The 24725-nt window shown below is 41.3% G+C and overlaps 1 pseudogene; it reads left to right on the forward strand.

Annotated features, from left to right (window-relative positions):
- Window positions 1-36: 36 nt before the first annotated feature.
- The window catches only part of LOC110132707 (vacuolar protein sorting-associated protein 35-like), a 60669-nt pseudogene continuing 35980 nt past the window's right edge, over window positions 37-24725 (forward strand).

Raw genomic sequence — 24725 nt, forward strand, 5'->3', positions numbered from 1 at the left:
CCGATTCTGGCAACAGACAGCGACCGTTACCGGGGGATGCGGGAGGCCGAGCGAGAGCCGAGTACCTCCGAGCGGGACACGGAAAAACCCGAAGTGGAGAGACGCGCGCGGGAGCCAGACGGAAAGACCCCTCTGGGCATCTATTTTTAAGTGTCACAGAAAGCTTGGCGTGTGTGTAGTAATCTGTCTGTTGCCTGCTGGCAAGATTAGACTTACATTGTCCCCAGTAGGAAGCTACAGAACTCTGAATTTTTTTTTTTTACAACTTCTCTAATGTATACAAAGTATTTACATCAGAAATGCCAGGAAAAAAAGAAGGGGACAATAAAACATAACCATATTATTTCTGAGGAGTTGCTGACAAGTCTTACTTTCCCTTCCCTTTGACTGGAAACATTTTGCTCATTTTGGCTTATCTTGCCTTTCATACTGTTTTCTTTTCTTTTCTTCTTCTTATGGGTCTAATTATTTTTTCCAAGAAAATGGATGATTCAGGAAGAGGAGTGACAGTTTGAGGGCAGTTATTCTCCAGTTGATGGAGTGAACTGGAGGGCTTGCACATGGAGAACACTTGTGATCTCCAGTGTTCCAAACAGAGGCCAGGCTTCCTGGAACAGCCTGGCCACACTCTGCTGTTCATCAGGGTCAGGGCTGCTGACTGCCAACTAGTTAACAGACACTTTTTGGCTCCCTCAGGGTCACCAAGTTGATCTGGATGCTTGGAAACAGAAGCCAAGTGTGCATGCCTGCAGCAGAGTCTGCACTGACCCGTCCTAAAACCCAGATCTAAGGAGGAGAGAAGGTGTGCCCGGGGGTGCGAAAGACCAGCGGTCACACTTGGCCCAGAGCGCTGGGGCCAAACGAGTGAGTAAGCCCACTCATCTGGAGGTCCCTGAGCTGCGAGTTGCTGGCGTGGCAGCATCCTAAGGGCCACTGGGAGTGTGGGGTCAAGAGGCCGGGTTGCTGAGAATTTCAGTTAAGTGGAGCAAACAAATGAACTGCACTCAATGCTTCTGCCACTGAAAATTAGAAACCTCCAAGTCCTGGTGTCAGAGATTGTCCTTGACTTTCAATTCATAGCCTGCATTTTAATGGTATCATAAGATAGAGTGAGGACAAGAAGCCTCTTACTCCTGAAGCCTGTGTCTGGTTGGCCTAGCGTGCACCGTCCTGAAGTCACACCTGTCAGGTCCACATCAGTAGGATGGTTCCTACCCCTCAGGAAGCCTCGACCATGGTCTAGGGCAACCTTCAGACCACACCCATTATTTGAAGCTGCCAACCATTCGAGCTTGTGAACTGTAAATTCCTCATTCACACCCAGAACTTTGTTGAAGTCTGTCCCTCACTGTACCTTAAACTTGTGCTCACTTCCCCGCATCATGATGTTTTCTTTCTTGGTCTCTCCAGGGCATTCCATGTCCTCTGACTCTAGCGTCACTGGCCTCCAACTCAGTGCAACGATGTTCTTGGGGACCCTGAGGACCCTTCACTATCTTTACTTCCATGTCCATCTTCCTCAAATTCTGCTTTCTTCTACGCTGGCCTTAACCCACTCCAGTATTCTTGCCTGGAGAATCCCAGGGACAGAGGAGCCTGGTGGGCTGCTGTCCATGGGATCTTACACAGTTGGACATGACTGATGCGACTTAGCAGCAGCAGCAGTAGTGTGCTGTCCTTGGTTGCTGAACATAGCTGGAGAAATTAATAGACTATAGCCAAAAAGTCTCGCATTCTTTATTGGGTAAAGAGTGATTGCTTCCTTCTTGGAAAAATCTACAGGTTTTGTATCTCAGCCCACCCCCTGACCATGACATCTCATTCTGCCTCAATTCTTTATCTGTCCTGTTGTAACACACTTCTTTCAGACAAGGACATTGTCTTATTTGTCTTTTTATAATAGCACCAGATCAATATCAACAAACAGGACAATCTACTAGATAGAATGTGTTTAGCAAGTATTTGTTACTTTGGGTTAAAAAGAATGAAGAGAACAGTTTGATAATTGCTAAAAAACTACCTCCACAGGTGAAAGTTGTGTGTGATCTGCAATATCTGGTTAGATATTGTCTTATGTTACTAACTTATTGCCTCTTTTGTGTAAATCTCATCCAAATGAAAGACCTGTAAATTAAATAATACCATGCTATATTTATCTTGAAATTCCAACATCATTTATCCAATGGCTAAATAATCCACCAAGTCACAGGATGAAAAAGGACCCTAGAAGTGGTTATAGAGACTAACTACACTGGAATCACTCTGGAGGCTTATGAAACAGGATTTCTTGTACTATAGCCAGGACTCCCTGAAACAGGATTTTGGGGGCCCAAATTCATGTGACTTTAAGAATTCCCGATGTAGCTCTGTTCTAAAGATAGGTTTTGGAGCCACAAATTTAGCCCACATTTCACATTTTTCAAATGAATAAGCTGAGTAAGGGCCAGGGAACTTTAGCGACTGTCTGAAGTGTCATAGCAGAAAGGATCCGACGTCCCTCTGTCCCTCCCGCTGCTGGCGGACTGCCTTTGCTCAGGCCCGGCTGTTCCGCCGGCAGACCTCACACCCAGCCCCACCTTAGAGCATCAGGTCGTCTCCACAGTGCTGCCCGCCTGAGGCCTGTGCCTCGGCTCAGGCTTGAGCTACCTTTCCACCTTGAGGCTTCTTGATGCCTGCCCTGCGTTCACGCACACACAAGCCGAAAGTGCAGGGAGGCCATCTCCCTGCCAGTGCGAGCAGGGAAGGAGCTGATGCCCCTTGCCTTCACCTCTTTAGCAGCTGATTTTGGGAGGCATTTTATATGCACTGCAGAAGGTCCTAGTGACCAACAGATACTGCCCTCTTGTGTAAACTATCCCTGCTTTCCCGCTTCACTTTCCTTGGTCTTTCATTTCTGCTTCCAAAGTCACTTCTGAGGTAGTGTGCATGTAAAATCTTGCCTTTGGTTCTGTTTTGAGAAAGTGTAGACTAAAATGGGCCCTTAAAATGGGAGATTTTGGAGCCAGGTCTAAGCAATGAGGACCCCATTGTGAGCAGAGTGAAGTGAAAGTGGCTCAGTCGTGTCTGATTCTTTGTGACCCCACAGACTATACAATACGTGGGATTCTCCAGGCCAGAATACTGGAGTGGGTGATCTTCCCCTTCTCCAGGGGTCGAACCCAGGTCTCCTGCATTGTAGGAGGATTCTTTACCAGCTGAACCACCAGGGAAGCCCAAGAATACTGGAATGGGTAGCTGTTCCCTCCTTCAGGGGATCTTCCCAACAACCCAGGAATCAAACCGGGGTCTCCCGCACTGCAGGCGGATTCTTTCCCAGCTGAGCTGCTAGCAAAGGCCATGCACTCGCATCCCTACTAGGACTCTTCCTTGGTAACTGGAATGGAAGCAGTTGAAACACGGGCCTTATTGGACTCTGGGAGTTAGACAATTTAGGAACAACATAAGGGAAATGATCATGGACAGGGCTGGCTTATGTTAACTGCTTGGAAAACTTGAAAAACAGATTAATTGGCCTAGGAATTAGCAACCCAGCCAAGAACCCCTGTGGCTGGTTCTTGAGTGTTGTGAGGGTGGCTCCCAGAGCACTGACGTCCTCCAGGAAAGAGCAGAGATGGCAGATCGACCTTGCTCAAGTGTTGAGGAAAGACCATGGTTTTGGAGAGGCCGGAATATTAAAGCAGATTTATCACATGATACCAATATACTCCTTTGAGACACCATGGAGAGCGTCCCCTTCCATAAGGCTAACAAGTCTATTGATAAAGAGATACTGACATCATATGATAATGTGTGAATACTGAAGTCTGGGGTTGACAGTATGAGATGAAGCTGAATTGGGTTTTCTTGGGTTTTCTTGTATAATTTAGGATTACAGGGCTCCAGAATGGCAGGGACCAGGTGGTGGCACCAAACTTTAGAACAAAGTGTCCAAAATGGCTGAAAAGAGCAAGCAAAGCCCAGAGGTCTGTGTCAGGCGATGGGAGTCACTTGTGTTCCCAGTGCAGAAACAGGTAAATGGCTTACTTAGCGTGTTGTTTGGGTTAGGGAACAGAGAATCAAGTTGTTGTGACTGCTATCTTGTGTTTTCAAAAGGTCACTTTGTACTGTAGAAAACAGGATTAAGTAGCAAACATAGGTACAGGAAGGCAGCCTGAAGACTTTGAATAATCAAGGTGAGCTAGGGGGTCATGGCCCAGGCCAGGAGGGGAGGGGAGGTGGGTGGAAGGACCAGGGGTGTGTCTGCCAGTGGAGATGATGGAATTTGCTGCAAGACTGGATGCCAGGTAGGATGGGAATAAGAACCAAGGATAATTTCCATATTTCTAGGTCAAGGAGCTTAGAGGATGCTGGCACCAAGAATCGCCAGGGGGCCAGGGAGAAGAGCAGGCTGTGGAGGGAGTGAGCATTCTCCCTAGGACGGGCCACACTGGGAATCTGATACACATCTGGTGGTCAAGCCTAGGCTGTCAGACGAGGTGGAGGCACAGATTTAATAAACACTTCCGTGTCGCTTGATATCACACCCTTGGATGAGAATTCCTGGAGAGACCCTGCAGGCAGGGAAGACAGAGGTGGGTGCACATGACATGCTCTGGTGACCTCTAACCGCTATGGAGGAGAAGAATCTAGGCAAGGATACTGTGAAGGCACAGCCAGTGAGGCCAGAGGAAGTCCCCAAAGATCATGTTTGTGAGGCGAGCAGAAGTAATGCCATGGCAGGCAGCTTAGATTAGGAGCAGGCCTTCCTACTTCTGGGTGGTAAGATTATCAGGCCGCCTAGATACAACCAATCAGCTTAACACTGACCGCTGTTTGCCAATTAGGAACAGGGCAGAAACCCCCGGGAAAGTCCTGTGCGCACGAAAGTTTTAAGTGTGTTTGACCAATGAAATTGCTTTGCAAACTTGTAACCAATCCGCTTAAACCAACTACCAATGGCGTGTGCTCACCCTATAAATTTGTGTAACAGCTTGGGCTCGGGGCTTTCTGACCCTCGCACCACTGCGTTGGATGCGGCAGGAGCCCTGACTTGAGTCAGCAATAAACTTCCCTTTTTGCGAGTTGCATTGTCTTGGAGGCCTTCTCTCTTCCCACTCGGGGATTCGGACATCGGGCATAACAATGTTGTTGAGAAGAAAGTGCTTTAAGTGGAGAGAAAATATAAAAGGACAGAGTGGCCAATGGTGTTGAACCTTGCTGAGAGGCTGAGTAACAGCTGGAGACAAGGAGGTGACTAGTGGATTTAGCAAAAGGGGGTCATTATTTAGCATCATTTAGCAAAAGGATAACATTGACAAGAGTCAGTTCAATGACTGGACACAAACCTACAGGAGTGAGGTGGGGTTACCACTGTTGGTAATAGAGTGGGACAAAAACTTGGGGCATAAAGTCTGCAAATAATAATATCACATTCATTACGAAGAGGCCACTAATCCTATTTATAAACTGTTGTGTTATGTTGGGTAGGTTAGAATATTTAGGAGAAAATGGTCTAGCTTCTTAAAGAGACAGAGCAATAAAATGGATGCTCAATATCCTAGGAGAAAGAGGTTCCAGATGAGTCATGAGAAATTAGCAGATTGAGAGCATTGTGTGTCTCTATTTTGAGAGTGGAAATTCAGAAATGTGGTAAGGATTAAGAAGACAAGCCAGCCATAGACCTGGAGAAGAAAAACTGGTTGGCAAATCATAAGGACATCCAGGAATAATACAAAGAGATGGAGCTGAAGCCAAGAAAGTGTCCTGAGGCCAGCACAAGCATTAAAGAAAAGTTTAGCTGGGTAGGGCTTAGCATGTTTCATAATACGAAGGATATACTATTTGAAATTTAGAACACACCAATTCACTTTTGTTTTTACTATTCAATTTTTAAAAAGAAAGTATAATTTACCATAACATACTGGTAATAACACTTAGATTTGTATAGACAAAACACATATGCATAGTTCAAATGTTATACATTGATTCTTTCATCATCCAAGTCTAAACACAGTTTATGCATTATTCCTAACCCATGACCAGTTATTCATGGTGTAGCACCTACAGAAATTATGGCTATATGGGAAAACAATGTGGCAAACAATAGGATGGCATGGAAAAATGAAATAGAAACAAATATTCCATGAGTATTCAATTTTCTAGCCATGAATACACAGAGAGAAAATAAATTAAATGTGGTCAATGAAGTTCAAGTTGATTTACTTGGAAAAGTTTCTTGCAGCCCTACCATTATTATGTCTTTAAATATTTTTAAGGTCAGTCATCAGCCAGTCTTACTTGTGCCAGTCACAAATACTTGGAGCCCAAAAGATACCTTGAGGTACACTGGAAGTTTTGTTCAGGCTATTTAAGCAGAAATGGAGCTGATGTGTTTGAAAACTAAAACATATAGCTTACAGGCAATGGTGCTCTAGTTCTCTCCCCAGAATGAAAACAGAGCATTCCTTCTCAAATCAGGCTGCCAGAGTTTCACTTAACTCACTGTAGCCTTTCCAGAAAGGGAGTCTTTTATCCGACTTTGCACTCTCTGCAGAGTTAATGATTATCTCAGGAGAACCATTGTTTTTCCAGAGTAGATTCTGTTTCATTTCTGGTCTGTTACAATGGATATCTCTACATCATGAACTTCAAACTCATAGAGGGAATGTCGTATTGGTTTATTGTGTTTGAATGTGTACTTACAGTTGAGTGAACAAAAGAAAAACTCTACTTCTAGCTTTATTTTTTCACAGCTTTTCTGGAAGACTTATTTCTCATTGTTTATATGATGAGAATCATAACTTGCAGTTGAAAATCAATGTCTATAGCAGTAAGTTAAGGATAAAAATCAATCATTTTTTATTTTACATCTTATTGCCAAATGCAATCACTTGTTTCAGTAAAGTTCTGGTTTTGATAGACTAAAACAGAATTTGATTTGGCTAGTTTATGGCTTTTGCTTTTTTCTTTTATCGGAAGTGAGACTCAGCTAACATTTGAGTGCTAATTCCTCTTGTCAAAGGAAAAGACTACAATAAAGACATTTGCAAACTCAACAAGTAAAAAAGTTTTTTCATGGTTCTTCTCTGTTTTAAACATAAGCTGGATTTTTCTTTTTTATTTTCAATAAGTAAATGTAGAGCCTGTATCTGGCTACCCGCTCCAGGTTCCCTTCAGATTTGCTGTCTAGATGATTCATAAATACGCAAGATGTGAGAATCCTGTGGAACAATCATGTGTTGTGATTTATTTTACAGGGCAACCACAGGACAAAGCAGACAGTGAATCTCTTGGGGAAAATGGGATCTTGTCTGAAGTTCTCCCAGGCAAAGCAGGCTAAAGGTCTGTGGGAAGGAACCACATTTGTGTGGGGCAACTGCTCTGTCTCCTGTGACAAGAACAAAGAAGAGTCAGGATTTGGGGTCAGCACTAATGCCTCAGAATCTTGGGTTGGCTGCCCAAAAGTTTCCTCGTCTGTCCTCTGAGAAGTTGACTGAATTGTAGGATTATGTGCAAATTTCCCATTGGTCCCTGCCTGGCAGCCAGAAAGGCCATGATTCCTCAGATTTGTTGAACAAAATGATCTAAGCTCACCTTTACTGCCATCCACTCTTCTACTTGAGGGCAAGCCTTGAGCTGCCCCTTCCCTGGGAAGGAGGAGCAGCTCCCCGCTGATGACTGCACTGCTGTTTCAAACAAGTGCATGTGATTTGGCATGTCGAGGCTTCAAGACAATGCAAGTCCAAAATAAATGCTTTGTTCCTCTGAGCCACCAGTACTGAAATTGCCTGAGCTGGTTCCCTGAAAGACAACATGGGCTTTGAATAAAATTAGATTGAAATCGCTAGGATATAAAAACTGGAATAGTGTGGAAATTTTTCCTTAAATGAGTAGTTTATCCACCTGTAATCTGTGATAAGATTGGAGTACATCTTGGGGTTATCAAGAGGGTAGATGAGATGATATACTCTCCTCATTCCAAATCTTAAACAAACTCCTTGAACTTAAATTGGAATAAAAGGCAGATAAATCTACCTAAAAGCATCATGTGAGTAAATTGACCATCTTGAAACAAAACGGTGATCCATAAAGCTTTTCACTTATGTAGAACTGCTTTCAGTTTTAATGGTTTCTATGAAACTAAGAGCAGTGATTGGAGTTTCTGGGCCCCTGAATTGGGTGTGTCTGTGTGTTCATGCTCAGTTGTCTCAGTCGTGTCTGACTCTCTGTGACCCCATGGACTGTAGCCCACCAGGCTCCTCTGTCCAAGGGATTATCCAGACAAGATCACTAGAGTGGGTTACCATTTCCTCCTCCAGGACATCTTCCCAACTGAGCGATCAAACCTACGTTTCCTGGGACTCCTGCATTGGAAGGCAGATTCTCTACCACTGAGCCACCTGGGAAACCTGAATTGAGTATAGAATGGCTGGATATTTTTAAAGAATTGTTTCTTGTTTATTATTCATTTCATAGTAATTCGACTTGCTACTGATTTTGAAAAAGTTTTAAATAACTCTAGATTCATAAGAAGTTGCACAGAGGGTACAGAGAGGTCCTGTGTGTTGTAACAAATGTCAAAGCCAGGACGACGGGCACAGGCATGTATGCCGCCCAAAGTCCTTTTACCCAAAGTGCAGATTCATGGTACCATTAACTCTACCCACAGGCAACCACGCTCACCGGGAATGCCTACATCAGGACTATCAATCTGACATAAGAAATCTGCACTGCTCACCCTGGCTCCTTCACCCATGAGCTAGTTACCTGAGCATGAGTCTCATTTGCTTCTGCTTTGGGTTCCTCATTTGTTCATGGGTTGGTTGTAACAAGTAGTGGAGGAACTGATGGACACAAAAGTCCTTAGTGAACCAGGCATAGGGATGTCAGGTGTTGTTACCATCTAGCGACCAGAGACAGAGGAATAAAACTCAAAATCTCCTGAACATCACTGCAGAAAACCTTGTTCTTTCATCACAATTTGATCTTTTAATTGTAAAGGGTGGGGCTGAAGACGAGGACTTGTAACTCTATGGACCTTCATCTCCCAGCAAGACTGGCTTACATTCAAATGTCAGCTGGTAATAAGGTCTCTCTCTGTTAGAGTTGCCTTCACAAGCCACGGTTGAAGTGGTCACTTCTACACAGTGGTCTATAGAAGAATATAAAAATCTTCACTAACCAACAATGTGTCTTCCATTGACAACCATAGTTGTCTGTAATCTCACTTTGAAATCCATGAGTCAGCCCCATGACCCAAACAGGACTTTCACCATTCCTCTGCCAAACTTTTCATAGCCATTATCAAGCTCACGAAACTGTAAGCTAAATCTGACCAAAATTACTGCACTAAAATCAGAGTATTTGAAACTATAACATAGTCTTTAACACTGAAAAATGAAAAATTACTCAATTAGCCAAACATGGGTGATTTGTTAAATACTTGTTTACAAACTGAACTTTAAAAAGATAGTACAGGATGCATTTATTGACATATAAAGATGTTCACAATGTGCAATCATATGAAAAAGTTTATGAAGAAATATACTTAGTACATGTCGATAAAAAGCAATCCAGAAGATTGCTGTTGTTGTTTTTGTTGTTCAGTTGCTCAGTCGGGTCCGGCTCTTTGTGATCCCATGGACTGCAGCACTCCAGGCCTTCCTGTCCATCACCAACTCCCAGAGCTTACTCAAACTCATGTCCATTGAGTCGGTGATGCCATCCAACCATCCCATCCTCTGTCATCCCCTTCTCCTCCTGCCTTCAATCTTTCCCAGCATCAGGGTCTTTCCCAATGAGTCAGTTCTTCACAACAGATAGCGAAAGTATTGGAGCTTCAGCTCATCAGTACTTCCAATTCAGAATTGATTTCCTTTAGGATGGACTGGTTTGATCTCCTTGCAGTCCAAGGGACTCTCAAGAGTCTTCTCCAACACCACAGTTCAAAAGCATCAATTCTACAGCACTCAGCCTTCTTCATGGTCCAACTCTCACATCCGTACATGACTACTGGAAAGACCATGGCTTTGACTAGATGGACCTTTGTTGGCAATCCAGAAGACTATGCATCAAATTGTTAGAAATTTTTTCAGATTATTTTCATTTAAGAGAAGCAAATATATACTCTTATTTCCTACAGGAGTGTATGTTCTTTCTTTTATAACCTATTGCACTGCTCTTTAGTGTGAACACAATAAAATTCACTTATTTGAAGTATGAAATTCAATGAGTTTTGCAAACTGTGTGCAGTCGTGTCAACACTGGCACCATAAAGATAGAGCCCATTTCCACCACCTCTCAAGCCTGTCCTTGCTTTTCACCATCATACCTTCTTCAGGCAGCCACAGGCCTGCTTCCTGATTTAATTTTGCCTTTTCTAGAATTTCATGTTACTGGGATCATACATTAAGTAGTCTTTGTTTTTTCTTCTTCATGTAACATGTACTTCTGAGACTCATTCATTCACACTGCTGTGTTTATGAGTTCACTCCCTTTTATTGCTTAATCATATAACATTATACAGATATACCATATTCTGTTTATTCATTTACCAAGTGAAAGAGTTTTAGCTGTTTCCAAGTTTGGCAATTATCAGAAAAGCTTCTATGAAATTTTTACACAAGACGTTGTAAAAACCTGGAGTAGAATTGCTGGGTTAAATGATAAGTTTACTTTCAATTTTGTAAGAAATTCCTGAGCTGTTTTTCAAAGTGACTGCACCATTTTGCATTCCCAACAGCAAAATATGCAAGTTCCCATTTGTTCATATCATCTTCAATACTCAGTTTTGCCAGTCTTTTTCACTTTAGGTATTCTATTATCTAGGTAATTGTATCTCTTTATGTTTTTCTTTTCTTTTCTTTTTTTTTTTTTTTTTTTGCTTATCCTTCTTTTTATTTTTAGAGACAGAATGGCAATCCACTCAAGTATTCTTGTTTGGGAAGCCCATGGACAAAGGAACCTGAAAAGTCACAGTCCATGGGGTCACAAAGAGTCAGACACAACTTAGTGACCACACACCAACAACATCTTTAGGACCTATCCTACAAGTGTGATTAGTGGGTCTATATAAAGAGTTCTTTATATTTTGCAAAGATGAGCCCTTTATCTGTGGTGTGAGTTGTAAATATATTCTTCCAGTTTGTCATTTATCTTTTAATGTTGTTTATGGTGCTTTGTTTTGCTTGCCATGTGAAAGTTATCTGTTTTTGTATATAGTCACATGTCTTTGTTTCTGGATTCAGAGACAGAGTTACAAAGGCTTTCCTCAGTTCCAGACTATAAGAAAATGTACCCATGTTTTCATCTGATATTTATATGGTTTGATTCTTTGCATTTATATCTCTCATCTGTTTGGAGTTAACTTTGCTATGTTAAAAAAAAAAGTTTCTTTCCAAATGGATATCAATTGTGGGAGGGTTCCCTTTTCTCCACACCCTCTCCAGCATTTATTGTTTGTAGACTTTTTGATGGCAGGCATTCTGACCAGTGTGAGATGGTACCTCATTGTGGTTTTGATTTGCATTTCTCTGATAATGGCTTATGTTGAGCATTTTTCATGCCTTTGTGAGCCATCAGTATGTCTTCTTTGGAGAAATGTCTGTTTAGTTCTTTGGCTCACTTTTTGATTGGGTCCTTTATTTTTCTGGTATTGAGCTGAATGAGCTGTTTGTATATTTTAGAGATTAATTCTTTGTCAGTTGCTTCATTTACTATTATTTTCTCCCATTCTGAAGCCTGCCTTTTCACCTTACTTATAGCTTCCTTCATTGTGCAAAAGCTTTTAAGTTTAATTATGTCCCATTTGCTTATTTTTGTTTTTATTTCCATTACTCTGAGAGGTGGGTCATGGAGGATCTTGCTGTGATTTATTCAGAGACTGTTCTGCCTATGTTTTCCTCTAAGAGTTTTATAGTTTCTGGTCTTACATTTAGATCTTTAATCTATTTTGAGTTCACTCCCTTTTATTGCTTAATCATATAACATTATACAGATATACCATATTTTGCTTATCCATTTACCAAGTGAAAGACATTTAACTGTTTCCAGGTTTGGCAATTGTGAAAAAAGCTATTGTGAAATTTTTACACAGGACTTTGTAAAAACCTGGAGTAGAATTGCTGAGTTAAATGGTAAGTGTACTTTCAATTTTGTAAGAAATTCTTAAACTATTTTTTAAAGTGCACCATTGTGCATTCCCAACAGCAAAATATGCAAATTTCCATTTATTTATATCCTCTTCAATACTCAGTTCTACCAGTCTTTCCATTTTAGGTATTCTGTTACTTAGGTAATTATTTCTGTTTCTGTTTTTCATTTTCATCTTCATTTTTCTAATGCATATACCTTTTTATGTTAAAGTGTCTGTTCAAATCTTCCACAAATATTTTAAATCAGATTGCATGTCTTATTAAAGACTTTTGAGAGTTCTTTACTTAGTCTGGATATAAGTGCTTTATCAGATATATTTTTCTCCCAGTCTGAACCTTGCCTTTTCAGTATTTTTAAAGAGTATCTTTGAAAGGGTAAAGTATTTTAATTTTGAAGAAAGACCAACTATCAATTATTTCTGTTATGATTTGTTCTTTTGGTATCATATCTTGTTTATCTTTCCCACCAAGGTCACAAAGATTTACTCCTACTTTTTTGTGCAGAAGTTTTATAGCTTTATGTTAAAGTTTACATCTATGATGCATTTCCAGTTAAATTTTTTTACTATATGGTGTGAAATAAGGGTAAATATTGTTTTTATCCATATAGACATTCAATATTTTTTATAATATATGTCAAAAAGATAATCTTTTCTCTGTAAAATTACCTTAGCTCCTTTGTCAAAAATAAATTATGTGGATTTACTTCTGGACTCCATTTTGGTCTCTATAGCTAACCTTATAGTAAAATCTCATTGTCTTGATTAGTATAATTTTATTATGCACTTTTAAGTCATGTATTTTAAGTTCTCCAAATTTTAAATTTGTCAAAATTGTTTTGGCTGTCTACACCTTTTAAACTAATGTGAAATTTTATAATCAGTTTATAAAATTATACAAAATACTCACTCTCTTGGAATTTTGATTGGAATCTTATTGAATCTCAAAACCACTTTGAAAATAACTGACATTTTTCACAATAAGACTTTCAATGAATTGACATGGCATCTATTTATTTAAGTCTTCTTTAAATTCTTTCAGTAATGTCTGTGGTTTTCAGTGTATGGATGTTGTGATATTTCATTAAATCTGTCCTTGTGTAGTTCATGTTTTACTATGCTATTACATTTGATGTTATCATTTCTATTTTAATTTCCAATTGTTTATTGTTAGTATGTAAATACACAATTGATTTTTGAATATTGACCTTGTACCCTAAGATTGCCGGGAGAAATATCAATAACCTCAGATATGCAGACGACACCACCCTTACGGCAGAAAGTGAAGAGGAACTAAAAAGCCTCTTGATGAAAGTGAAGGAGGAGAGTGAAAAAGTTGGCTTAAAGCTCAACATTCAGAAAACTAAGATCATGGCATCTGGTCCCATCACTTCATGGCAAATAGATGGGGAAACAGTGGAAACAGTGTCTGACTTTATTTTGGGGGGCTCCAAAATCACTGCAGATGGTGAGTGCAGCCATGAAATTAAAAGATGCTTACTCCTTGAAAGGAAAGTTATGACCAACCTAGACAGCATATTAAAAAGCAGAGACATCACTTTGCCAACAAAGGTCCGTCTAGTCAAAGCTATGGTTTTTCCAGTAGTCATGTATGGATGCGAGAGTTGGATGGTGAAGAAAGCTGAGCACCGAAGAATTGATGCTTTTGAACTGTGGTGTTGGAGAAGACTCTTGAGAGTCCCTTGAACTGCAAGGAGATCCAACCAGTCCATCCTGAAGGAGATCAGTCCTGGGTGTTCATTGGAAGGACTGATGTTGAAGCTGAAACTCCAGTACTTTGGCCACCTCATGTGAACAAAGAGTTGACTCACTGGAAAAGACCCTGATGCTGGGAAGGATTGGGGGCAGGAGGAGAAGGGGACGACAGAGGATGAGATGGCTGGATGGCATCACTGACTCAATGGACATGGGTTTGGGTAAACTCCGGGAGTTGGTGATGGACAGGGAGGCCTGGCGTGCTGCGATTCATGGGGTCACAAAGAGTCGGACATGACTGAGAGACTGAACTAACTAACTAACCCTAAGACATTCCTAAGCTTACTTTTTAATTATATTAACTTTTAAAATTGATTTTTTAAGATATACTAGATAGATAGTTTTTATTTTTTATATAAGTACATGGGGTCCTCATGTTTACTATACTGGAGTGGTTTGCCATACCAGTGGATCACGTTTTGTCAGAACTCTCCATTATGACCTGTCTGTCTTGGGTGGCCCTACATGGCATGTTTCATAGCTTCACTGAGTTACTCACGCCCCTTCACCACAATGCAGGGCACATCATGCGAAATGTTGGGCTGGATGAATTACAAGCTGAAATCAAGATTGTTGGGAGAAATATCAACAACCTTAGATAATGCGGATGATATCACTCTAATGGCAGAAAGTGAAGAGGAACTAAAGAGCCTCTTGATTAGGGTAAAGGAGGAGAGTGAAAAAAAAAAGCTTAAAATTCAATATTAAAAAAACACTAAGATCATGGTATCCAGTCCCATGACTTCATGGCAAATAGAAGGGGGAAGGTGTGCATGATGACAGATTTCCTTATCTTGGCTCTAAAATCACTGCAGATGGTGACTGCAGTCATGAAATTAGAAGACAATTGCTCCTTGGAAGAAAAGCTATGACAAACCTAGACAGAGTGTTAAAAAGCAAAGACATCACTTTGCCGACAAAGGTCTGTATAATTAAGGCTATGGTCTTCCCAGTAGTCATATACAGATGTGAGAGCCAGACAATAGAGAAGGCAGAGTGCTGAAGAATTGATGCTTTTGTACTGTGGTGCTGGAGAAGACTCCTAAGAGTCCCTTGGAAAGCAAAGAAATCAAACCAGTCCATCTTAAAGGAGATCAACCCTGAATATTCTTTGGAAGGACTGATGCTGAAGCTGAAGCTCAAATACTCTGGCCACCTGATGAGAAGAGCCGGCTCATTGGAAAAGACCCTGATGCTGGGAAAGATTGAAGGCAGAAGGAGAAGGGGACAACAGAGGATGAGATGGTTGGATGGAATCACTGCTTCAATGGACACGAACTTGGGCAAACTCTGGGAGATGGTGAGGGACAGGAAAGCCTGGCATGTTGCAGTCCATGGGGTCATGAAGAATCAGACACAACGTGGTGAGTGAATAACAACAAAGGATAGACAGTTACGTTGTTTGTGAAAAAAGTCAGTTCTACTAATTTCTTTTGAATCTGTATGGGTTAATTTTTTCCCCCTTAATGCTCTGGAAAGGGCCACCATGCAATACTGAATAGAAGTGGTGACAAAGGTGACTAAATTGCCTTAGTCCTGACCTTAAAGGGAAAATAATTACCTATCACTGTTCAGTAGAGTGTTAGCTGCAGGTGTTTCAAAAATTTCCTTCTATTTATGATTAGCTACATTGCACTGATGTGGGGAAATCACATTGCACTGATGTTGAATTTTGTGGGGAAAAAAATGTTATCTGTGCCTTTTCATTCTATTGTGTGTTTTGTTTTGTTTTGTTTTCTTTTAGTCTCTCAATATGGTGAACTGCATTCCCCCAGTTTTGACTGTTAAAACAAACTTGCATAACTTGGGAAGACTCTAGTTAGTCATAGCAAATTCTCCCTTTTATGTACTGCTTATTCACTTTGCTTATATTTTGGTGAGGACTTTTCTATTTATGTTCATGACAGATATTGTTTTCTATAGTTTTCTAGTGATGCTTCAATTTGCTTTTGGTGTTAGGATAATGTTATTCTCACAAAGCAGTAGTTAAGTGTTCTTTCCTCTTCCCTTTTCCAGAAGGGGTTGTGTAGAAGGGTTTTTATTTTTTTTTTTCACTGTTTGGTAGAGTTTACTAGGGACTGGAATAGGGTTTTTCTTTTTTATAATATTTTACCATGAATTCGTTTTCTCTAATTTTAATAGATAGCAGGATATCAAAGTCATACATTGAGCACATTTTAGTAATTTATGTTTTTCAAAGAGTTTGTCCACTTGCTTTCAAATTGATTAGCATTCACAGTGTCGCTTGTTAATCTTTTATATATATAGCATCTGCAGTGTTGTCCCCTCTGTTCCCCAGTGGGTAATCTGTGCTTTTTGGTTGCTTTTCCTTACCCATGTGGCTAGAGGTTTATTACTTTATTGTTCATTTCAAAGAGTCAAATTTTTTATTTTGACTTTCTCTTTTGTTTTATTTCTACTCCACTGGTTTCTGCTATTTTAATTTTTTCTTTCTCTGATTAGTGTGTGTTTAATTTCTCTTACTTTTTAAGTTTCTCATCATTGGAGAATTTTTTTTGACCACATTTATTTGTCATTTAAGCTCTTTTAGATTTTGCTGCACATATTCTGAAGCTTTATTGTTTCATGAATGCTTATCTAGGATGGATATTCTATATGGAATGATTTTATTTGTCATTATGAAATATCTCACTTTTTACCTGACAGTGTTCTCTTTTCTGAGGTCTATTTTGATATTAAAATTGTTGATTCAGATTGCTTTTGATTAGTGTTTGCATGGTATAATTTTTACTTTTTTATTTTAAAAAAGACATGAAATTTTCCTTTTTGCAGAGCATTTTAAAAATTGAGTTATAATAATTTAAATTCACCCATTTAAGTATACATTTCTATGAACTTTGACAAGCACATACTGACATGTAACCACTATCAATATCAGATGTAGAACATTGCCATCAACATTTGTAGAAACATTTCTAAAATTCCTTCATGGTCCTTTGGAGTCAACACCTTCTTGTATCCCTAGCCCCTGGTCAAAATTTATCAGTCTCTATTTGGCAATTTGCCTACTGCAGGTGTCATATTAGAGGAATTATAGAAAACTGAGCCTTAATCTGACTTCTTTCATCTAGAGCGGAGCATCTAAAATTCATCCATGTTGTTTGTGCCCTGGGTGCTTTGTGCTGAATTCCCATGCATGCTTTAGACCTCCTCCACTAGTCTCTGTGCTGCTTCCAAGGCTGGCAACTCCCAGTTCTGTTAGATTTCCCTCTTGGGCAACCTACCACCACCCTCTTCACAGTTGTTTCACTATACTTGATGCACTGTAGAAAAAGCTGTTTACTTATCTGCTTGTCCTCCTCATTAGGCTGTGTTCTTTGAGTGTAGCTCTGCTATTTGTTAATCTTTGAAACCAAAAGGCATGATTAGTGCCTGGTTGTATTAGTTAAGGTAATGCTGGGTACTATTACAAATAAACCACAAATTGCCAGCACTTTAAAACAATGAAATTTTATTTTTAACTGAATTAACAGATGACTAAGTGGGTCCCTGGCCATCAGGAAAAGTGTGTCTTTAACATGCAGTTCAGTCACTCAATTGTGTATGACTTTTTGCCACCCCATGGACTGCAGCACACCAGGCCTCCCTGTCCATCACCAACTCTCAGAGCTTACTCAAACTCATGTCCCTTGAGTCAGTGATGCCATCCAACCATCTCATCCTCTGTCGTCCCCTTCTTATTCTGCCTTCAATCTTTCCCAGCATCAGGGTATTTTCCAATGAGTCAGTTCTTCACACTGAGTGGCCAAAGTCTTGGAGTTTCAGCTTCAGCATCAGTCCTTCCAATGAATATTCAGGGCTGATTTCCTTTAGGATTCACTGGTTTGATCTCCTTGCAGTCCAAGGGACTCTGAAGAGTCTTCTCCAACACCACAGTTCAAAAGCATCAATTCTTCAGTGCTTAACCTTCTTTATCCAACTATCATGTCCATACATGACTACTGGAAAAACCATAGGACTAGATGGACTTTTGTCAACAAAGTAATGCCTCTGCTTTTTAATATGCTGTCTAGGTTGGTCATAGCTTTTCTTCCAAGGAGCAAGCGTCTTTTAATTTCATGGCTGCAGTCACCATCTGCAGTGATTTTGGAGCCCCCAAAAATAGTCTCATTGTTTCCCTGTCTATTTGCCAGGAAGTGATGGGACCGGATGCCATCATCTTAGTTTTCTGAATGTTGAGTTTTAAGCCAACTTTTTCACTCTCCTCTTTCACTTTCGTCAAGAGGCTCTTTAGATCTTCTTTGCTTTTTGCCATAAGGGTGGTGTCATCTGTGTGTCTGAGGTTATTGATATTTCTCCCAGCAATCTTGATTCCAGCTTGTGCTTAGTCCAACCCGGCATGTCCCATGATGTACTCTAACATTTAACATGCAGTTAATCATGTAAATAACCAGCTCAAAGACTGACCGATGGGCACTCTGTCACCTCAGCTTCTTTAACACTTGGCTTCCAACTTTGCTCATAGTGTTGACGTTTGCCCATTAGAGGAAATAAGAACACGGAGCCCCACAGGTGGGAGGTTCTCCTGGGGAGCACCTGAGAGTAGTAAAGGCTATTCCTTCCATATTTGCTTCCATATTTGGCCATAGTTCACATGGCCAGACCAAGGGTATCCAAGGGTTATATCCTTCCTATTCTCAGAGTGTCTGTGTTGGGCACTTTCTGCCATGGCACAACCACGGAAGAAAGAGTGCAAATTGAGGTCTATGACTGTCTCTGCGCTGGAAGCCCACTGCATTCTAGCTCAGTTACTTTCTGTGTCCCCAAGGCTGTGCCTGCTTCTGGCTCTTTCTACAGCACACAATGGCCGTAGGAGGTAAGTGCCGACTACCCCAGCTCTTCCTGCTGGAGGTCACTCACACTGGCTGGGGCCTGCCAACATGGGGAATGAATGCTCTCAGAGTCCTGAGGGGGGTTGGAGCACACATCCTGAAGCATCTGGCTTTATCCACAACCTCTCCAATCCCCTCCCCTGGCTTCTGGCATTTCAACTCAAACTGAGTGAGAAACAGGAGCCAAGATGCTGGCTGACTTCATGCTCCTCCTCCTCCTCCATTCCGGCCAGAGGCCCTGCTCACGTTCTCTGCACGCAGAGAGGCATTTCTCTGCCTATCTCCTCCCCGAAGCATTTGCGAACCTCCCTTACCTGATTCCATGAAAACAGAATGACATCTGGAGGGCAGTCTTTGTGGGAGAGAAGAGGTTTTAAAAAGACTATCAGTTTAATATTTTCAAAATATTAATGTGCAACATATGTGACAGTGCTAAATAAATTATAAAGTTGCAAAAAATATAAGGTGGTGTAATATTATTAACAATTCTTTGGAGAAGTGAAAGTGGAGAGAAAACACTGAAAGTGGATTTGCCTCTTGCCCGAGTCAGCTCTGGGCTCAGTCAGGATCCCGGGTGACTCTGGGAGAGCACCAGCCCACTGCCCAGTGCCCTGCAAAGTGCTGAGGGTGGCCACACGCCGTCTGGAGGCAGAGGCCTGCGAGCCCATGTGGCGGTTGTCAGCATCACTGGAGCGGTGAGCTGTCTCTCTCCATTGCAAACTTGTTTACAGACTTCTCATGCCCCAGGCCTAGGGCCTGCCAGGGATAGTGCTGAATGTTTATGCTTTGAGATGTCCAAACTCAAGAGTCGGAATGAGTCTCCTTCTCCCTGTTTATCACTCAGACAAAGCAGTTCTCCCATGTCTGCCAAGTCTGAATGCAGGTCTGTCCCCAGCATCTCACGTCTCATTACTGAATCACCAAAGCCAAAAAGCCATAGCCAAAAAAGTGCCTAAGCAAATGGAGATTTTGGCCAAAATATCCTCCAGAACCAAAACTCAAGTTTCTGGAGAAATAGATTTATTTCTAAAATTAGCATCTTTCCAAATGAGATCACAGTCTGCAAAGCATTTATGGTCACAGTCCAAGAAAAGAGGACCAGGATGAACTTGTGTGCTCACAGAGAGGTGGTCAGCTCTTCTCAAAAGCCAACTAATGGTCCCCAGGGTCAAGGGGATCTGGAGAGACTTTCCTCACATAATAACTTCTAAAAAAAGAAGACTCTGAAAGGTCTCAAAGCACATTCTTAATTAGCACGCAAGTCTGGCAGCCACCTGACTGTTTAGTCATCCTTTGATTAATGAGCTCAAATATCTACCGAGTTTGAGAACGTGCCAGGCAGGAGGAATGCAAAGATGAGTAAAGCGGCCCCCTTTGGAATGTCCAGGTCTGAGGCTGAACACAGCGATGCATGGACGCTGTGCTGCCTGGGACAGGGCGCCAGCTCTTTCCGGGACTAGCTTCCAGGCTGTTACGTAACACTCAAGACTGAAATCCTCCTTAGGCTCAAACTCCGCAGAAACACAGCATTTCGGGCTCCCCACTCCGCCCAGTAGAAGTCACGGCAGTAAACAAAGTCCAGCTGACATCCTGCAGTTTGTTTATTTGGTGCTTTGTCTGGGTGGACATTCCCCTATTTGGGGGCACAGACAAATTTTGGAAACATTCTGGCTGGTCGAGTCAAATCCAGAGGCTGGATCTAAAAGTGGTGTGGAGCAGCCCCACCCACCGACTTTGGGTCGGGCCGTTACCGCCCTGGAGTCGAGGCCACAGCCCCGGTCCTGGGCCCACCCGAGGACCACGAGGGCTGCTGCTATCTCCATGGAACCCCTAAAGCCCTTGGTGGCAGCCGGTACCCTCTCACGGCCCCTCCACGCGGTTCTCAGGCTCAGAGGCTGCTTCCCCAGCCAGGAAGCCCTCCCCTGGGAAGATTTTTCTTCGTCTACAGTCCTGAGGGCGAGGTCACTCTGCCGGCTCTGGTCTGCAGACACTCAGATTCTCGTCTGTCCCTCCTTAGCGGCCGCCGCTCCACACCCCCGAGCCCACACGGAGAAGGGGGAGGTCGTGCACCACCCGCGGTGCCATTTGTGTCTCAGCCTCTGGGGTGTTCACGGCTGTTTTTAAAACTGGGACCACTTCCACAGGCAGTAAGGGTGGGGATCCTCTGCGATGGGCAGTGGTAATCACTGTCTTCCAAAAGCTTGAGAAGCTGGCCCCCACCCCTGTCTTCATTCCTCTCACTAGCCCATTATAAGAACTTCCGAAGGAGCCTGAGTAACCCAGAAAACTTTGCAAACCGCCCATCACTAAGTTTTGTGACTCCTCACCTGTGTTCTGTGCTTTCTGTCTTCTGATTCCTTGCCAAAGTCTTACTGGTCATACAAGATAGATTTTACACCTAAATATAAAACCATAAGCTCTAAATCTTCTAGAAGAAAACATAGAAAATATATCTTTCTGAACTTGAGGTAGGCAAAAATGTCTCTAGACATGAAACAAAAACAAAGCAACAATAAAAAAAAAAATCTAGCAACCACAAAATGAAATGTGATAAACTCAAGTTCATCAAAGTCAACAACTTCTGTTCGTAAAAATGCACTTTAAGAGAATGAAAAGATAAAACAGACTGGAAGAAAATATTTACAATGCATATAACTAACAAAGTACTCTAAAATATATAAGAAACTGAATCAATCTGTAACAAAAAGACAAACAATCGGACTAAAATGAGTAAAAATTTGAGCAGACATTTCACAACATAAGATATATGAATGGCCAGTAAGCACATAATAACTTGCATGTCAGCATTAGTCATTGAAGACAATCAAAAATCACAATGCAGTATCACTTCACACCTATAACAATAGGCAATAATCTAAAAATCAAGCATGGCCTTGCATTGAGAAGTGAGGCTTCTAGAACTTTCATACATTGCTCATGAAGTACAAGATTCTGAAGTCAGTTTTAGAAGAAGGGCAGCAGTTTCTTATAAAATTAAAAACATAACTTATCCAATGATTTAGGTACTCCCCTCTTGGTATTGAAGAAAGAGAACTCAAAAGCTATATCCACAACAAGACTTGTTTGAATCTCATATCATTTATTCATAGTATAATGTTCCATGGTATGTATGTCCTACATGTTGTTTATCTGTCATCAATTGATGGGCACATGAGTTGCTTCCACATTTTGGCTACTGTGAATAATGTTGCTTATGAACATAGGCGTTCAAATAGTTGTTCTGGTCTCTGCTTTCATTTCTTTGGGCTATAACCCCAGGATGGGAATTGCTGGATCATATATGATCAATTGCTATGATCATATCATAGATCAATAATTCTATGTTGAATTATTTGAGGAATTGCCATATCATTTTCCATGGGGGTTTCCCAGGTGGTAGAGAATCCATTTGCCAATGCAGGAGATGCAAAAGACGTGGGTTTGATCCCCGGGTCGGAAAGATCCCCTGGAGTAGGAAATGTCAACCCACTCCAGTAGTCTTGCCTGGATAATCCCATGGGCAGAGGAGCCTGGTGGGCTGCAGTCCATGGGGTCGCAGAGTTAGACACGACTGAGCACACGTGCATGCATATCTTGTTCCACAGCAGCTGCACCATTTTGCATTCCCACAATAATGCCCCAGACTTTGGATTTCTCCTCATCCTTCCCAACACTTGCATTTTTTGGTTTTTGATAATACCTAGCCAAATGGTGTAACGTGTTGTCTCATTGAGGTTTTGACTTACATTTCCCCAGAGACAAGTGATGTTAAACATCTTTTACATACTTAATGGCCATTGATATACCTTCTTTGGAGAAATTTTTATTCAAATCTTTTACCTGTTTTTAAACATTTTGTTGTACAAGTTCTTTATATATTTTGGATATCAATTCCTTTTTAGAAAAATAATTTGCAAATATTTTCTCCCTTGCTATGGGTTGCCGTTTTACTCTGCTGATCATATCCTTTGCTGTATATAAGTTTTTAATTTTGATGGAGTCCACCTTGTCTATTTTTCTTAGGTTGCCTGTGCCTTTGCTGTCCAAAGAATCATTGTCAAATCAAATGTCATGAATCTTTCTCCCTATGTTTCCCTCTGAGAGTTTTATAGTTTTTGCACTTATGTTTAATACTTTGATCCATTTTGAGTTAATTTTTTCTGTTGTATCCTGTAGGGGTCAAGCTTCATTTTTTTTTTTTTTTTTTGCATGTGTGTATCAGGTCTTCCCAACACGTTTTGTTGAAAGAACATTCCCAATTGAATGGTCTTGGCACTCTGGTTGAACAGCTCATGATTCAAAAAGAGTAATTTCCCCATCCTCCTGTGTTGATATGTCACACAGTTTTAGATTAACTAATGCTGCTCACGGCCTTATTAGCTAGTTACAGTTAGGGTGTGGGGGTTCATTGTGGAGAATCCAAGGGAAATTGTTATATCTATATATCTATATTTATATCTTCACTTCCTGTGTTGTTAGAATCTTCTGAATGTTTCTTATTATGTTGTATATTTTCATCAATTTCTCACAGTCAAATTTCCTGCCTTCAAACACTGATCCATTTTTCCAGTTTAAAGTTCAACTAGACAAGGTAAATGAAAACTGACTGTAAAGTTTCTACCCCATATTTTTAGTCTTTTGGTATCAGGAAACTCCTTGCAGACAGAAGTAAAATTTGACATAGTATCTGTTTACAAACAAACTATTTGGTGGAACACAGCTGTGGCAGGAAGTTGAACTGCTAACATTTTGTATAATTTTAATTCATTTATTTCACTCAGCATATGTCTATCAAACATGTGGTGCACTCTGGAAAATGTTCTGAGGATAGAGTAGTGAAACAAAACAGACAAGTTTGTGCTTTCAGGGAGATTATATTCCAGTGGGAACCAATGTTTAATAAAAGAAGAAAGTCCCACTCTTCTGCAAGAGGAAAACTCTACACTTTTGAGAAAATAAACATTTAATTTTGGCCAAATTTGCCAAGGATTTCAGTTTATGCTCATGTATTTCAGTGGACTGACTAGTCAAAAAGTCTTTCTAACCTCTTGAACATGCTCTTACCACAGCTACTACCAAATTAACAAACTGAAAAAGACAACTTTGTGACTGCTGAACATAAAGTTTTCAATCCCCTGAGTCTTATTAGACAAATGTGTTGAGCCACCTGTCAAGGCAAGAGTTGTGATTTTGCTTTCAACTTATTTGACAACGTTTTTAAGAGCTCAAGTCTTCCCTCGCAGCTCAGATGGTAAAGAATCTGCCTGCAGTGAAGAAGACCTGGCTTCAACCCCTGGGTCAGGAAGATCACCTGAAGAAGGAAATGGCAACACACTCCAGTATCTGTGCCTGGAAAGTCCCATGGACAGAGGAGCCTGGCATGCTGCAGTCCACGGGGTCGCAAAGAGTCAGGCATGACTGAGCGACTAACACTTGCAACGCTTGCACTTTCAGTTCAGTTCAGTTCAGTTGCTCAGTTGTGTCTGACTCTTTGCAACCCCGCGGACTGCAGCACGCCAGGCTTCCCTGACCACCACCAACTCCCAGAGCTTGCTCAAACTCATGTCTATTGAGTCAGTGATGCCATCCAACCATCTCATTCTCTGTCATCCCCTTCTCCTCCTGCCTTCAATCTTTTCAGGGTCAGGGTCTTCTCAAATGAGGGTCTTTTCAAATGAGTCAGCTCTTGCATCAGGTGCCCAAAGTATTGGAGTTTCAGCTTCAGCATCAATCCTTCCAATGAACACCCAGGACTGCTCTCCTTTAGAATGGATTGGTTGGATCTCCTTTAAGTCCAAGAGACTCTCAAGAGTCTTCTCCAACACCGCAGCTCAAAAGCATCAATTCTTCGGTGCTCAGCTTTCTTTACAGTCCAACTCTCACATCCATACTTGACCACTGGAAAAACTATAGCCTTGACTAAATGGACCTTTGTTGGCAAAGTAATGTCTCTGTTTTTTAATGTG

The sequence above is a fragment of the Odocoileus virginianus genome, chromosome 1 (genome assembly GCF_023699985.2).
Source record: "Odocoileus virginianus isolate 20LAN1187 ecotype Illinois chromosome 1, Ovbor_1.2, whole genome shotgun sequence".
In the NCBI taxonomy this organism is placed as follows: domain Eukaryota; kingdom Metazoa; phylum Chordata; class Mammalia; order Artiodactyla; family Cervidae; genus Odocoileus; species Odocoileus virginianus.